The sequence below is a fragment of the Pteropus medius genome, unplaced genomic scaffold (assembly GCF_902729225.1).
Source record: "Pteropus medius unplaced genomic scaffold, Ma_sr-lr_union100, whole genome shotgun sequence".
Lineage (NCBI taxonomy): Eukaryota > Metazoa > Chordata > Mammalia > Chiroptera > Pteropodidae > Pteropus > Pteropus medius.
Window position 1 is genome coordinate 620884 of NW_024349224.1, and position 16290 is coordinate 637173.

Below are 16290 nucleotides of genomic sequence, written 5' to 3' on the forward strand. Positions count from 1 at the left end.
ATGCATCTATCCATCCATGCATCCATCTGTCCATCCTCCATCCACCCATCCACCCACCCTTCCCGTCACCAAAGTTTTATTGAGAACTACTATGCACAGGCACCATTCCAGGAATTAGAAAGGTAGCACTGAACAAACACAAGGCCTGGCTCGCTCCAGGTTTATAGTGCAGGAGAGGAGACAGACCAGAAACCAGTAAGGGAGTCTGGCACGGAACGCTTCCGTGCCGAGCACCGCGATGCATCCGAAACCCTCCTAAGAGGAAGGTTAATCAGTCGTTTCCTTGTTTGTTGTTATCATCACAGATCGGTTGTAAAAATGAACAGGAGAGTCTTCTGCAGAAATGCTAACGGTGCCAGAACGCGCTCCGATGCGGCGGAATCATCTGAGGGCAAGTGCTACAGGCAATATTTTTATGGCAAAGCTTTATTTCTCCTCTCTCCTTGGTTTAAATATATACGTGTGTGTGGGTGCACACGTACCAAGATTCAAGTATTTCAATATAAATTTTGTATTCAAAATACTTTTCCCGATTTCAGTTGATTGCATATTTCGAGCCAATGTTGTAGCAGTAAGTTTTGTTCTGAATCAAAAACAAGGATGTCTCCCCGTCTCCCCTCCCCTCTCTCTCTCCACTCCCCGCCCCTCCCGCCTGTGCTGGACCACCTCTCCTTCCTCCCCCACCCCCAGCCCTAAGAAACCCCGACATTCAACCGTCTTTCCGAGCTGAGTGGCATCGAGGGCAAAGCCTTTGCCCTTCGCGTGTGTCTTTCTGCCGAAGGTTCCTGGGATGTGGGGGCCGAGGCTCTGCCACCTCCCGGAGGCAGCAGGTGGAACGGCGAAGCCCCCCGTTTCGACATGAGCGTGTGACTGTTGGAGCACACCTGCCCTGCACTACGATAATGTCATCCTTGGCTGACATAGATTTTAAAGCCCTTTGAAAAGGTGGACTGTTATCAATCACCAGCGTGATTATAATGAGATTTAAGTGGAGGAAGATAAGATTCAGGCCTTCGCTGGGCCAGGCTCTGGCAGAGCAGGCGAGCGAGAGGAGAGAGGGCCGAGCTCCGCAGGAAAAGGGCGCCGCGTGCAGCCTCCTGTCCCCAGGCAGATGTCCCAAGGAGCGCCGCGAACCTGAAGCTCGGGCGGGAAGGCCGCGCCCGAAACACCTGCCAAGCTCCTGTCCCATGAGACCAGGAGTGCGCAAACAGGGGGACATCTGGCCACTTCTGGGGACATTCCTGGTCGTCACGACGGGGACAGGGGCTGTACCACCAGCATCGGTGGGTGAAGGCCAGGACGCAGCTAACCATCCTCTGCACACAGGTCGGGCCCACAGCCCACAGTCTCCCAGCCCGAAATGCCCGCTGGGCCGAGCCGAGGAAGCCCACGCGAGAGCCCAGAAGCCAGCCACACTGGAGGAGAAGGGCCGGGCCAGGCAGGAGCGTTTCAGGAAAGGGGTTCCCACTGGCTCTGCCACCCCTCCTGCTCACCAGCTGACCGGGCAGGGGACAGGAGAGACGAGAAAACGGTAAAGAGGAAGGGACCCTTTAAGGCAAATTACTCTGCGCCTTTTGCTGTAAAACACACCTTCCTCATTATGTGTCCGAAGGCGCTGGAAACCCAGCAGTGTTTTTTTCTTCTTCAAGGCAAATAACCCAGATCGACACAGCCATCCCTCTGGCAGATCCCTGGGACGGTCCAGCCTCTCCCTGACAAGGCACAACCGCGCTCACAGATGTCAAACTCACCCACCGAGCCCAATCACACGCCCGGATTACCGAGGCAGAGAATTGTGAATTTCATTAAATATGTTAAAGGGGGGAAAATCAGCTTTGAAAAATAGTAATCCTGTCTTTCAACAAAAATATTATAGGAAGCTATGAATTTGGTGGATCCGAATAGGATGTTGGTACATGTTTTACTAAGGTAATATAATGGCGCACTATTATTAGATCACATTAATCATTACGGTGCCAACGGCGCTGACAGCCCCACTGAAAAGGATTGAAAGGCCTGGTAATGGATATAAATTACCCATTGTGTGATAAAAGGATTTTTACTAAGAAGGTAAGAATAAAACAGCAAATTTCTAATATAACTGTTGTGTAAAAACCAAACTAAGAGTAATCCACGGGCAGTAACATCCACGAAATCAGAAGTAAGCACTTTCCAACGAGATAAAGTCACAATAAAAAAAATACATATTCGGTACAATATAAAATTAATTTCTGAGTGCATAATTCTGCTATCGATTTCCCGGGCTCGTGCAGTGACGTCCGCGGCCCGTGGTCTGGGGAAGGGGGCTAACCGGACCCTTCCGGGGCACGGGGGCAGCCTCAGGTGAGAAGGCTGCCAGCGGCTGGTGTGCACCTGCCCTTTCGTCCATACTTCGAGTTTCCATCAGCTTCGACCCAGGAAGACACTCCATCACCGACCGAGTCCGCGATCTTGCGCCAGACAGAGACGACGAACGTGGAGCCACCCTGACTCAGGCTCCCCCAGACCGGGCCCGGCCACTGGGCCGCCAGCGGCACTTGGAGGGGCCACCTGGCTTTGGGCAGCAGCCCCGGCAGCTCGCCGGCTCTCGTTCCAGCTCTGGGCTGGTGGACAGTGACGCTCAAGGATTTCATACGAGAGAATGAAGTCAGCCTTGCAAGGCCTTGCCTCCTGTGGTCCCCATTCTGAGACTTTCTGAGCATGTCTCGATATCACCTATTCACCCCACCCGGAGACCCAGGCAGGATCCCAGAGACCTTGGATCCAGACGCTTCTCCACAGCCCACCTCGGTCCACGGAGGGAAGGGAGCAGCTGCCCGAGACAGACAGAGTCCACAGCCAGAGAGCACAGCCTGGCTCCCCCCCAGACTCACGGACAGACGGCAAAGGGCAGTGATGTTCCTTACCGGCGAGTCTTAAGGCGGGGATGCTCTCTCCCGGCTCAGGGAGGCCCGTGAAGCGTGGTGGGCGGAAACTGCAAGAATAAGGCCTGTTAGAAAGTCAGGGTCGGAGCAGCGGCTTCCGCACCACAGGTGAGCAGCATCCAGCAACGATGCACTGCGCTCCGGGAGCCACAGCGCTCAGCGGCCTCGCCGCCCCAGTGCACGGAGCAGTCGAAAGGGGGGACTACGGGACCCCGGCTGCAACGAAGCAGAGTCGCTCAGCGTCTTTTAACGGGAAATGGCCACCTGCACAAAGAGAAGGGGGAGGGGCGTCCCCCTCTCCTCCAGATGGGACAGAAGAAACGAGAGCAAAGGAGGGTCCCCTCCCTTGCCCCCTCTTCGGAATTCTAAACACAAGGGACTGAGGAGGTCCTTGCGGGTCCTGCTTCCCCCGATTTAGGAAGCCCCCATGGTAGGCCGCCAATCCACCCAGACTTCAGTCGGCCATGCCATGCAGTGGCCGGGGCGGCTCTCCGGGGGTCCCCAGCAGGATCCACAGGCAGCCCCGGCTCCAGGCACAACGTGGCATTCAAGCCCTGCCTCCTGCCGCAGGACCCAGAAAGCAGCAGGACGAGCACAGGGCCCGGAGGGACAGCGCAGATGCCGCCTGCAGTGGCCACAGTGGCTCAGAGGCCCAGCCCCGGCCTGTGGTCTGCCCCCTTCCAGGCCAGCCTGGGCGAGTCCAGCGTGACCCAGAAGCCCCGCTGCCCTGCAGTGGCACAGAGCACTTTCGCAGGCCAAGCCAACGTCCTCTCTGGACAGGCGACACTTAGCTGGCCCTGCCCCTGCCCCCGCCGCCTCCGAGAAGGAGAAGTCTGCGGGGATTCGGAACGTGTCTGCAGCTGCGAAACCGGAGGCTCGTTTGGACCACCCGGGCGGCAGCCCCAGCACGAGAGGCCGGGGCCTCAAACCCCTGGCTGGCAGCGCTCCGTGGGACTCCAAGACCGCTCCCTGCCAAGCTCAGGGGCGCCTGCTGCCGGCGTGCTCAGGTGCTCCCGCGAAGTGCGGCAAGGCCACGGCTGTCTGAGCAAACCACCTGCGGCTGAGACACCGCGCCGAAGCTCAGCTCGACCGTCTGCAGCGGGACGGACGGGACGGACGGGACGGACGGGACGGAAGTTACGACCCCTCCCGCCGCTCAGGTCCCCTTCTGCTCTGTGTTTTTTCTGACGCTCACAACATGAAAATCTAGAGAGCGAGAAACAAATGCTGAGCACTCTCTCCCCGGTCCCGCCCTGGGGCCCACGGAACAGGGCCGAGCAGAACTCCTGGGCTGAGCGGAACAGGCCCAGCACCGCTGGCTCTGCGAAGGCCCCCTTGCTCCATCCAGACTGCTCGCATCTGGGGACGGGGTGCAGGAGGTGGGGGCAGACGCTGGGTTTATACGCAGGCTGTTCTCCTGGGGCCACTCACCTAGAGCTTCGCGGAGTCTCGTGACGGGGGACACGGGCCCTTCGCGGAGTCTGGTGACGGGGGACACGGGCCCATCTGGGGGCCCACGGGGCTCATCTAGTACCACGCAGGGCAGCAACATGGCTCCCGGGGCCCTGCCTATGCATGCCGGGGCTGTCCCGCGCTGGGGCTGCCCCCCTTGGCTCAGTTCAGGATGGGGAGGACGGGCAGTGCCAGTGTGGTGACCCTGGCTTCCTCAGTGACGAACTGGTTTTCCGGTGCAAGTAGGTAACAACACAGTGACATAACCAGAAACAAGTCCCTGACATGAGGCCTCCCCTCGTCCCTGCCTCCCATGGGGACCCCACGCCGAGGGGACACTGCCCACGAGTCCAGCTGGGGGCCAGTCCCGCCAGATCGGTGGAGCGGCGGGGGCGGGCGGGTTACAAGGGCAGAAACGGCAGGGCGTGGGTCAGGGGGTGGGTGGCAGAAGCACCTCCACCACGTGTTCCACCCAGTGTGAAGGACAAGCCCGCCTCCCCTAAACGCACAGGTAAAGTGCTCACGCCGTCACCCACAGCTACCCACACCCGGAGAGAAGCAGCTCAGGGGACGTGTTCCCTCAGTGACATAGCTGCTGCCCCAGACCCCCGGGGAAGCAGGTCCCCAAGGGACAGGACGTGGAAACTCCCCTGGTGTGGAGTGTGCAGGGACAGGGGCCCAGCCAGGAGGCACGTCAGAGGGGGCAGGGGGCTGGGGGCAGGGCCCAGGGAGACGAGGAGGCCGGGGGAGGGCAGGGTGGCTGCGCCTCGAGAAGGAGGGAAGGCAGGGGGTGCAGGCACTGGGAGGGCGGGAAGGGCCATCTCTCATGTCCTGGGGTGCCGCCAGGGCCACTGTGGGGGAGGGGTGGGGAGCTCTGAGCAGGGCGGGGGCCGCGAAGAGGCTGGAGAGGGCAGAGACATGGGGCACGCGGACAGAAACAACAGTAAGGGGTGGGAGGTGACCTGGCCAGCCCTGGGGCCCAGCGGCCCCCTCCACAGCACCGGTGTGACTGGGCTGCAGGAAGGGGGACATCGCGTGGGCCCTGACAAGGGGACGGGCTGCCTCTCCCTCCTGAGCCACCTTCACCGGGCAGGAGCGCAGCCTCCCACAGGGAGCCGAGGGCACGAGAGGAGGTGATGAGCAGAGGGGGCGCCCGCCAGGGCCAGGGCCCCTGCCGTAAGCCTGAGTTCATGGGGCCCCCTGCTCCAGGGTACGGCGGCACCTCCCCGAGGTCCCCGCACCCTGTCTCCCGCCTCGTACCACGGCCACGTGAAGGGCCTGTGAGGAATAAGAGCTCCGCTCGCTAAGGGCCTGCCAGGCACCGGGCACCGGGCACCGGGCACCACGCTGAAGGCCGTGCCCACGTCACCTCCCAGCACATGGGGCAAGGCCGTGTCCCACTCGCTACCAGGCCCTAAGCCCCGGCGGAGGGCCTGCTCAGTGGGTGCAGGGTGGGCGAGAGGGAGGGGGAGTGGGGAGCGGGTGGGGGGAGGAAGGGTTGGTTCCATTCACCCTCCCTGGTGCACCCGCTGCAGCGGACACGGCCCCCCGGGAGTCCGAGCATGTTCCCGGACAGACAGAGGGTCCCTGCCCAGGTTCACGGATGGCAGGAGCGTGGCGGCCGCGGAGGGGCGTGGCAGTCCAGGGCAGACGGAGGGACTCGGAGAGAAGCCGGCAGCCGCCTCCAGCCCTCCGCCAGAGCAGCGGGTGGCCGCAGGGGCAGGTCTGGAGCTACCTGGAGGAAGGACCCAGTCCTCTGCCAGGGGCACCTCTGACCCCGCTCTCCTGCACCCTGGGGCCCACGCACGGGAGCTTGAGCCTCTGCAGGGTCACCCCCGGGGGCCACAATCCCCTCCCCGCGTTCTGGGTGCCCCTCCCCCCCCAGCACTCAGGGTGCCCTGGTCCCACCAGGGACAAGGACCCGCTCACGGTGGACTTGTGGGCACTGAGGGACTCGCACTTTCCATGAGAGGTCGGAGGGGTGCACACGCCCCGAGTGACACGGGCCCTGCCCCTCCAAATGCCCAGTGGGAGAGGGCTCCTGCTGAGGACGGCGACGTGGGAACAGGGAGCTGGTCTCCCTTCGGCCCTCGCCGGTCCGGGGCCTCCCGTGTGCCAGGTCCCGGGGCCCAGCGGCTGACAGTGCCCGAGCCGGGGTGGGGCCTGGGCCTGGGCTTGGGCCTGGGCGAGCAGCTTCAAAGGGAAAAGCAAGTGAACGCGAGACACAGCGTCAGGGGAACGAAGCCGGGCGAACCACGGGCAGGGACGACGGCTCCGTCAGATGAGACGCCCAGAGAAGACGTTTCTGGGATCTCCGGGAACGAGCCCCTGACAACAGACCGAAGTGAGGGAGGCAGCCCTGAGGACGGCTGGGGGTCACAGGTGGAGGGACAGGGAGGGCACAGGCCCTGGGCTGGGAAGGCGACGGGGCATCTGAGCAGCAGCAAGAGGCCCCACGCGGCGGGCGGGGGGCGAGGGGAAGACGAGACTGGGCGGGCTGCTCGGGGTCCCCGCGGCCTGTCAGGCTCAGCAGGTGACTTGGGTTTTATCCTGAGCGGCTGGCAGGATTTGAGCAAGAAAACAACATGATCCGGTTTGCGTCGGGCAAGGCTCACTCCGGCTGCTGTGGGGGACAGAGCAGAGGGGACCGAGCAGAGGCAGCAGAGGCTGCCGCGGTCGTCCGGGGGACGGGGCGGCCGCGGGACCCGGGCGGGGGCTGCCGCGACGGAGGAGAGGGGCAGGTTCAGGGTGCCTTTCGCCGACAGCCAGCGAGGCCTGCCGGGTGGCACGCCGGGAGGAAGGGGGGCCTGGGTCGTCCTGCGCACGCCTGAGCCTGGGACCCTGGTGGTGCAGGCGCCAAGTCCCAGGCCGGCGCCGGCCCAGGTGTGGTGACTTCATTTCAGATGCTCTGACACCTGGGGCTTTGCGGACACTGCAGGGAACGCTCCTCCCAGGACCAGCCAGCTCCGCGAGACAGTGACTCTCCTGGGACCGCTGCTCCTGAGCAAGCCGACCGGTCCACGGCCAGGCCGGCCACCTCCTCCATCCGGGGCTCACACTCAGGCCATGGCTCTGCCCTCCTCACCCCAGGGCCTGGAACCAGACGGGCAGAGACGGCCTCTGCCCCGCAGCCACGAGACCATGGGCCTCGCCAGTCCTCGGCCTGCTCCCCCCGCCTCATCACGCCCTCCCCTCGGAGGCCACAGGGAAGGCTCTCGCTCGTGTCCCCCCAGTCCCCTCCGCCGGCCCTGCTGCCTCCCCAGGTGGCCCTGCGTGGCCTGGCGCGCCCTCCCCCGGGAACCAGGAGTGACGAACTAGCTTCTCGGCGGCCTCGCCACACGCTTTCCCCCAGGGCCACCCTGGAGCCACCGCCCTCTTCGTGGAGGGCGGGAAGCACCCAGGAGCCGGGCAGCTGTTACGCAACAGCCACAGCGTCTGGCGAGTGAGCGCTCGCAGCCGGCAGCCCTCTCTCAACCCGCCGGGACCCGGCTCTGCCAGGCCGGCGACACGGGCTCACGCCCGGCCGGCGTGTGTGCACGGCACGCGCTGGGGGAGGCGGCCACTGCCACCGTGACGCCAGACAGCGTAGCGCGGGGGACTGCCCACGGGCTTCCAGGGAAGGCCGCCCCCTCCTGCAACCTTCGCAGCAGAACAAAGGTGACTCTCACGGAGAAGCTACCTGATACCTGCCCGGTCTGAACGCGCTCAGGACGCACAGACATCAGGTGCTCGGGAACCGGGACCCCGCGGAGCCAGCCCAGGTGCCGGGATGACAAACGGGGCGCAGGGGCTTCTTCCCGTCAGCGTGCCGACCCTGTGCATGGATTTTTACGTGCTTTAGCATGAAAAAAAGCCTAGATGCTCAGAGCCAATCAAATTACTTCCCTGTCTCTTTAATAAACAAATCCATGTGCACATTCGCAGTGTTGAAAATTCAATTTAAACTCTTTGTCTGTTGCTGCTTACTCTAAAGATGGTCTTTCTTAAACACCAGAACACCAAGGAGTCGTTAGTGCTCTCTCTTCATTACTTCAAAAAACCAATCATTAGACACCAGAGTATATACGTAATTAGAAAATCACTTCCTTTGCAATCCAAGCTAAGTAGTTTACATACTGTAATTACAGGGACAAAATCAATTTTTAATCATTTCCCTGATTGGGCTCATCAGCTCTGTGGGAACATTGTAACCTGCTTGTTGTGCAAAGCAACATCTGGGCTAAAACAATTACCCTTTGTTTGCTACAATATTCCTTAAATCTTTTCGCTTGCGTGGAAAAATGAAAACACCAAGACAAGATATTCGGATGTCTTTTTGTCCTTGATCAACATATTTCCGAAAGTTCTCCTCATGACGTGAGTATAATGTTCCCCAGAATTTACGGTTTAACAGTACACATCCAAGGAATGTATTTTTTCAGTGAGATAAAAGTATCTGATTGTTTTAAAGATCCATTCAGCTGCCTAATTGTTCCATAGCTAACACATGGTATTCAAACAACCCACACATCACAAAGCCTCATCTGGGCAATCATGAGCAACTATTATCGCGACGGTTTACACTTTTCTAATACAAATGAATGGATTTTATCAAAAATTAAAAAAAAAAAACTAAAAAGCTGAGTATGTGTGAAAAATAGTTGGTATGAATTGGCAAGGCGAGGCTAAGCATTTTGTTCTCTTAATAGGAAATGACCTCATTTACACTGGAGTAATAATTAGTACTGCTTCACTGACAGTTAAGAAAAAAACTTTCGCAGTATAATAAGGCAGCATCTCCTTTGTTACAGCCACGCTGATTATTAACCCTTCCCGGGAAAGTCCGGGTTCACCTCCGCGCTCCCCTGGGCTCCCGCTGCCGGCGATAGGTAAGAAGAGCTGTTTCGGAGACCTCGGTCTCTCTCCCGACCTCCGAAGGTTTGCGTCTGAGCTTTTAAGTGACGATCGGAAACGCCCGGTGTCCCCTTTGAAGAAACATGGGAAGCCCCCACCGCCGCACTCACAGCCACAGGAGCCCCAGTTGTCCCCTGCGCTCCCCTGGTGGCCGCATCCTCCTGTCCTTTTGAAGTTTCCTGGCTTTGATTTTTGCTCACGAGTCCCCCCAACCTACAATTAATTCATAGTGAAAACAGCCCCGAGAAGGGGAGGAGAGAGAAAGTCGAAGGACAGAGACGCTGTTCCCGCCGGCGCCGGTGCAGACCGCGGTGCGGGGAGGGCACGGGGCGCTCGCGCCATCAGGGAGGCGCGGTCCAGGCAAGGCTGGACCGTGGTCACGGCGGCACACGGCCACCACCCCTGCGCTCCGCGGGAGTGACGCCGGACCACGCGAGCACACTGTGTCACCCCACGCTCAGGACGCCGACGGGGCAGGCACGACGACCACGTTCCTTCGCCGACGGGACACTGAGGCGGCGGCCGCGAGGGAGCGTGCCACGGTCAGGGGCTCGCGGGCCTGGGCGTCCCGGTGGGCGGACCCCGCGGCCACACTCGGGCCCTCCGCCCACACCGGGCCACTTCTCACCCCTGCAGCCCGGGGGCCGCACGCGCTGGCCGCTCAGGGACACCGATGCCCCCGGACACAGACCTGGGCACCAGTGTGCTCACAGACGTCCACTCTTCACCCCAAGGTGGGAGGTCCTGACCCCGGACAGGGCAGCCGAGGGCCCTCTTGTCCGCATATTCTTCGGGTAAGAAGCACAGACCACAGGCTCGAGACCCGTGTCACTGGACACGAGTCCGGAGCCCAGCTGCTGGCGTCCAGCTGCCACGCTGGCGGGGTCCCGAGCCCGACTCGTTCGGGAGGCCCCCGGCTCCTCCACCTGGGGGCCGCCTTCCCCAGAGCCGGCGCTCGGCCCGATGTCACTGCCCAGCCCGCCATGGGAGGCAGATCCCACATCAGCTCCGGACTCCAAGTGCCGGCACATCCAAGGCCACTGCAGCCGCCCGGGACAGAGCGAGGCCAAGGAAGGAGAGAATCCAGAACCGCGAACACCTTTGCGACAGACTGCGTCTTCGCGTGACCCGAAAGCACTTGCCCCTTTCCAGAGGGCATCCTGGACCTTATCACATTGCAAGGCGTCTCCGAAGCGGCCTATCTGGAGGAAGAAATGTGAAGCCCCAGCCCCCGCGCGGCGTCCGCCTGCTGTCGCTCCTCCCCTGCTGCAGGCGAGGTGGCCGTTCGGGCGCTCCGCCTGGCACACGCCGCTTAACGCTCGGCCAGCGCCCGCACGCCCCGCTTGGAAGGGCGGGAATGTCTCATTTACGTTCTTGACGCTTTCTACGTGAAATGTTTCGGATTCACTGAATCCAACGAAATGTAGTCTTAAAGCCAATTTCACCTGTTTCTTTTTACCATTTTAACGTGGCGGTCGGAAAACTTTAGTTGCACACACGGCTCGCACGTATGGGCTGCGTTACGTCTCTATTGTAAAAGCGCCGATTTTGAGCTGAGCGAAAACGCGGGCCATCTCGGCAGCGGAGCTGGGCCGTCGTGAACATTCTCTTGTCTTCTGAGCCAGGTTTCTGGAGAAAACGCACCGCCATCACGATCGCTTGGAAGGCCAGCTCCGCGGGTATCTGCCGAAGGCAAGACGAGCGTCGTGGACGTTCTGGCTGAGCTGCCGCGGGGTCTCCTGGGCGGGGGGTGCTTTTCCGTTTCAGCTCGTTTAGTTCTGGTTTTACGAAACTGGTCAATCAAGTCACATGTGTTCGTTGGTAGGAAACCTAGAATGCACGGGATACCCCAAAGAAAACGACCATCCAGAATTCTGTCAGCCGGTGTGACCACTGTCGACATTTCTTTCCTTCCTGCGTGTACGTGTGCAAATGTGTGAATCCATAAGCGCGAGGAGGGGCATGCCGTGTATCTTTAATCTCATGTGGCCCCGAACCTCAGGTCAGACGTGAACAGGCGCTGGTGGCCGCAGGAGAACGCAGGCCGGGGCCGGGGCGGCCAATGCCCACAGGGGTCACAAAGGGAAGGCCTAGAGAGACAGCAACGCCCAGCCACACACGGAGACCTTCGCTAGAGACACGTCTGACCAAGGACGGCTATCCAAAACGTGCGAAGAGTTCTTAAAACTCAACGGAAGAAATAAACAGCCCGATTAAAAAATGGGCAAAAAAAAAAAAAAATCTGGACACCTCATCAAGGGAGACCTACAGGTGACAGGTGACAGGTGGCAGACAAGCACACGAGGGGACGCCCGACATCACGCGTCACTAGGAAGCTGCAAATTGAAACGACGATGACCGGACCGCGCACCCGGGGGGGCGACACACACGGGGCGGTGGTGACATCGCGTCCCGGGGGGACGGGTGCCGCGGGAAGCCCCGCCCGTCGCTCTTGGGGTGCGGATGGCGCTGCCACCGTGGGAGGCGGTTTGGCGGCTCCTGACAAACCGGACACGCCGGCACCACACGATCCGGCGGTCACCCTCCACGGTACCGGCCCCGCGGGGCGGAACCTCACGCCCACAGAAACTCCCGCCGGGTGTCACAGCAGCTTTCCTCGCCATTGCCGGACGCAGAAGCGACCACGCCGCCCCTCGAGAGGCCGGGAAAGTTCGGCGGCTCCTGCAGACAGCGGGGCGCTGCACGGCGCTGAACACAAGCTCGCTGTCAGGCCACGAGACGACGGGCACGTCCCCACGCGGAGCAGCCGGCCTGAGAAGCGGCACGCTGCGCGACTCGGCTCTGCGATGTTCTGGAAAAGGCACGGCTACGGGCACGGTGGAAGGCCGGTGGCCACCACGGCGGGGCGCGGACGTGGGGAGCTGTGGCCACAGGCCACACATTGGTCCAAACCCACGGCAGGTGGTCGGGAAAGCTGTGGCCTGACGAAAGCCACAGGCGTCCGTCAAGGACGGTGTGTGCACACTGGCTCTTCAGCCACGACCAGCGTGGCACAGTGGCCCGCGTGCCATCGGCGGGGGAAACCGGTGGGCGGGGCACAGCGACTCTCTCCGCTCCGTGTTCCCGCACCCCTAAAACTAGTCTCCTGAGACGGAGAGGCGAGAGCGGCCTGGAGGAGGCCAGGGCTGGCCCCACGCGGCCCCGCGCCCGGGCACCACGAGGGCCCCCCACGCACGGACTCCGGGAGCCCCGGGAGCCCTCTGGCCGCCACCTCTGTGATCACGGAGGCCCAAACACCCCCGAGCGGCTGGAGACCGCCCTCCGCCGGCTCCTCCATCATCGTGCTGTCCTCGGGGTTCGACGCACAGCATGCCCCAGCTCGTGAGTCCAGAGCGGAGGTGGCCGGCCAGGCCCGGCCACTGCTCCGGCCCCCTCTCGGACAGCCAGGGGACAAGCCCTCAGACACATGTTCCCCGCAGCCCCGTCCTTGCCACCTCCGATGCGAGGCAGGCACGTCATGCCTCGGGAAGTAGGACCTGGGTGACGGGCCACAGAGCAGAGCGGACAGGAGCCGCGTCCCCAGGGGAGGCCAGCAGGCGGAAGGTGTTGGGAACGCTGCTATTTTCCTCATGTCTCTGCCTGGGCATCGGGTGCCATCAAAGTGCTGCTGTCCCACGGAGCCGTCCTCTCTACGTCCACGCTCAGATGAGCTCCAGCTGCCGGCCGTTTTGGAACAGGCCACGGAAACCCAAGGGCGAACCAGCGAAGGCCGCGCAGACTGTTCCACGCTGGTTTCCTGTGACCGTGCAGTGCAGAGCGGCAGTGGGAACCGCCAAAGCCAGGGGCCCCGCACGCCCCAGGACGCGAAGCACAGAGGACGGATGGCAACCAACGGAGCCGGCCGCGGGAGCGAGCGTCCCGAGGCCGGCGCCGCACTGCAAACGGGCGCAGAGGTCCCAAGACAGCCGGGTCCGGTCCCAGCCCGGCCGATGGCAGGCCCCCTTGCTCGTCTTGTGGCAAAGTCCCTATTCCAGAAAATTCAGACCTAGCGATTCACAGAAAAGGAAAAAAAAAAAAAATGCTTTCCCTCTCCCCCTCCAAGCCTTCCCCTTCGGTAAAGATTTCGTAAACATTCTTAGAAAGAGTCCACTCTCCCTCGTCTTCCCACAGGTAAGGGACGGCAGATGTTTCAGAAACAGCACATCGCACACAAACACACAAGATCCGGTGTCACCGAAACCAGAATGGAAATGTTTTATACATTAACAAACATCGTAATGAATTTGCACAACCTGAACCGACTGTACACCCAGCATAATGAAATGGTCTCCATCCTTTCAAAGAAAAAAATCCCGTATGCCAGCACATAGCTTTACAAAAGCATTGTTCTTTAAAAAAAAAAAAAAAAACCTGCATTTTTCGCAGCTACCATGTAATTTGTGAGATGCATTTTTAAATGATCTGCAGCGGCGGCTTCATCAGTCAGATGATCCCGATAGATAATTCACCAAACCGTCAGATGATCACCCATCACTCTAAAAGACGCAAATATATTGCCACAAGCTTTGGGAATAATGGGTGCACCTGTTTACGGTGTCACCTCTGTTTGCTAATTGTCTCCTTGAGCTACATTTTACTTCTAATGCATGTATTTTTGACAGGCAGCGTCTATTTAGAAATCACATTACTTCAAGTGCGGTTGTTCTTTCGTCTATCAAGTAAATGAGGTGTTGGTACACAGATCTCGGGTTCTGATTGGGAAAGCAGCAGAGCCCCAGAAAGGTCAACAGTTACTCACCTGAGGTGCCGGGTGGCTGGCAGGCATCCCAAATGCTCCTAGCTCACGTTATTGGCCATTTTTGGATAATTACCCATCTCTGTCTTACTTCGGCATGTACCCCTGGGGGGAGCAGGCACAGGAGGCACCGTCAGAACACGTGTCGAGATGGGCACCTGGGCCGAGCAGTCGGCAGGTGGGTCACTGCTGACATGCACGCGTGTCACCAAACCCATAAACACGCAGCCCCTGGACGCGCCAGCCGCTGCGGCCGAATGCGTGTGTGTGTGGGAGCGCGTACCTGTCTGTTGACAAATTCCCCCATTAAAAGAGATGTTTTTAAATAGTTTCCAAATCATTTTACTCCTCAGATCTGAGTTAGTTCGGATCAATATGAAGGCCATTTCAACCAAAACAAAACCTGATGACGGCTGTGGAAAGGATACGGAGCTGCCCCCGACAGCCGGCGCCAGCGACAGCCGGGGCTGCCCCCCACCTCAGCCTAGAGCGGCCGAGCCTGTGTGGTGGCCACGCCGACGGACGCTGGCCTGTGGCATCTTTACACGCCGGAGGAGGGGCCGGGGACCCAGCCACCAGGAGCGTGCGGGCACTCACGCACTCAGATGGGGTGACCAGGTGTCCGCACCTGGAGGAGGCGGGCTGAGCACACACGTGCTTCCCGGGTGCGGGTCCAGACGCCAGCGTCTTGAGCACCCCACTCCCCGTGTGGAGCCCCACCACCGACTCCCCGCCACAGGCGCAAGGCGGTCCACGGGTCACAGTGCTAGTGCTGTGCCTTGGAGTCACCTGTCCCATAGTAGGCCATCCGCTCCTTGTGTGTTCCCCCGACCTCTCTGTCCCCGCCTGAGCTCACCCCCTGCACACCTTGCACCACTCAGTCACCCCTGGAGTAGTGCCCAGCTGGGCCCAGGCCATTGGCCACTGTCCCCAGCACACATGGAGCTACAGCGCCGAACACACCCCTCTCCCGACAGCCACCTCATCGGGCCCGTGCAAGGCGGCCTCCCGGGCAGGGCCTGCGGGGGACCCCCAAGACCACGCCGCTCAACACGTGTGCCTAGAGACACGGACCACGCTCGCCCCGGTCACATTCTGAGGTGGCCCCCTGGAGCGCCCGCCTGCTCACCGAGGCCGAGTGTGCGTCCCGGGTGTTGGGCACACACCCTGTCACCTCAGCAGGATGCGCATCGCAGCACGAGCTGCTTCTCCAGTGTTTCCCACCGGGGCCGTAATTATGTGCAAAGCACTTGACTTAGAACCATCCACGCACATTCTAAATGTTCACCAGGCTAACTCCACCACCGAAAAGCAAGGACAGGGCAGGCACGTGAGTCTTTTCCGGGCCCCCCAGCAGTGGGACTGGGAGCCACAGACGACCCCCAGGAAGCAAACCCTGTGACACTTCCACGGGAGTGACAAGGAATGTCCTCTTCATCCTGCAATTTGCTTCAGCTCCAAGTACTCTAATCATGGGAAGTACTTTTTGCTTTTTAAACAGCCTGCTTGTTTTTACAGGTCAAGAGCATAAATAAAACAGTCAAGTTGAAAACTTGGAAAGCTCAGCTGCAGGAGGAGGAAGTAGTTATAGATCGTCCATTTGTTCAGGCACCAGGCAGCTCTCGGGAGGCAGCTTAGCCTGTGTGAAAGCCGGACCCTGGGCGGCCGGCATTCCTGGGAGTGTGGGGACACACTGGGAACCTCGGGGACCCTGCCCCATAAGGTTTTAATGCAGAGGAACCTCCCAGCCCAGGCTGCAGGAGCGGAGGCTGAGAGGTGGGCTGCATCCCGCACTGCAGGTGGCTGAGCTGGGACAGGGTCATCCTGAAACAGCAGTGTCCTGAAGCGCTAACTATGACATTCGCTCACGTCATCCCTGAAGTGGCTCCTGATGGAAGAAATTAAGTGTCTGCCAATTATAACCCAGGATCCCAACACTAGCAGCTCATGCCTCAAACGCAGGGACCTCGGCACACGAGATGCCTCGAAGCCAACATATTTCAGGCGGTTACCAGCTCTACCAAAAGTCAACGAAGGAAAAAGAAAGAATGGGGAAAACGGAAGGAGAAAGGAAGGAGAAAACGATCATTACCCATTCTGCACGTGGGACACCACAGGCGTGCCTGCCGCCAGGAGCGGAGCTCACGCCAAAGAAACCGCACTCCACCCACTTGTAGATGCACGCGCACACACGCGCACACAGGCACGCGCACGCACGCGCATGCACACGCATACGCACGCACGCATGCACACACAGGCACGCAC

The 16290-nt window shown here is 60.5% G+C and overlaps 1 protein-coding gene across 12 annotated transcripts in view; it reads right to left on the bottom strand.

Moving 5' to 3' along the window:
- ZNF536 (zinc finger protein 536) overlaps positions 1–16290 on the bottom strand; it is a 341362-nt gene that overhangs the window by 290375 nt on the left and 34697 nt on the right. Inside the window, exon 2 of one of the 12 annotated variants that reach the window (XM_039880735.1) lies at positions 2907–2974. The exons of 10 other annotated variants lie outside the window; for them this stretch is intronic. The gene's annotated coding sequence lies outside the window, so the exon portion shown is untranslated. Of the gene's footprint in view, positions 1–2906; positions 2975–14028; positions 14131–16290 lie in introns of all 12 variants that reach the window. One more of the 12 variants, XM_039880734.1, reaches the window with a different exon arrangement.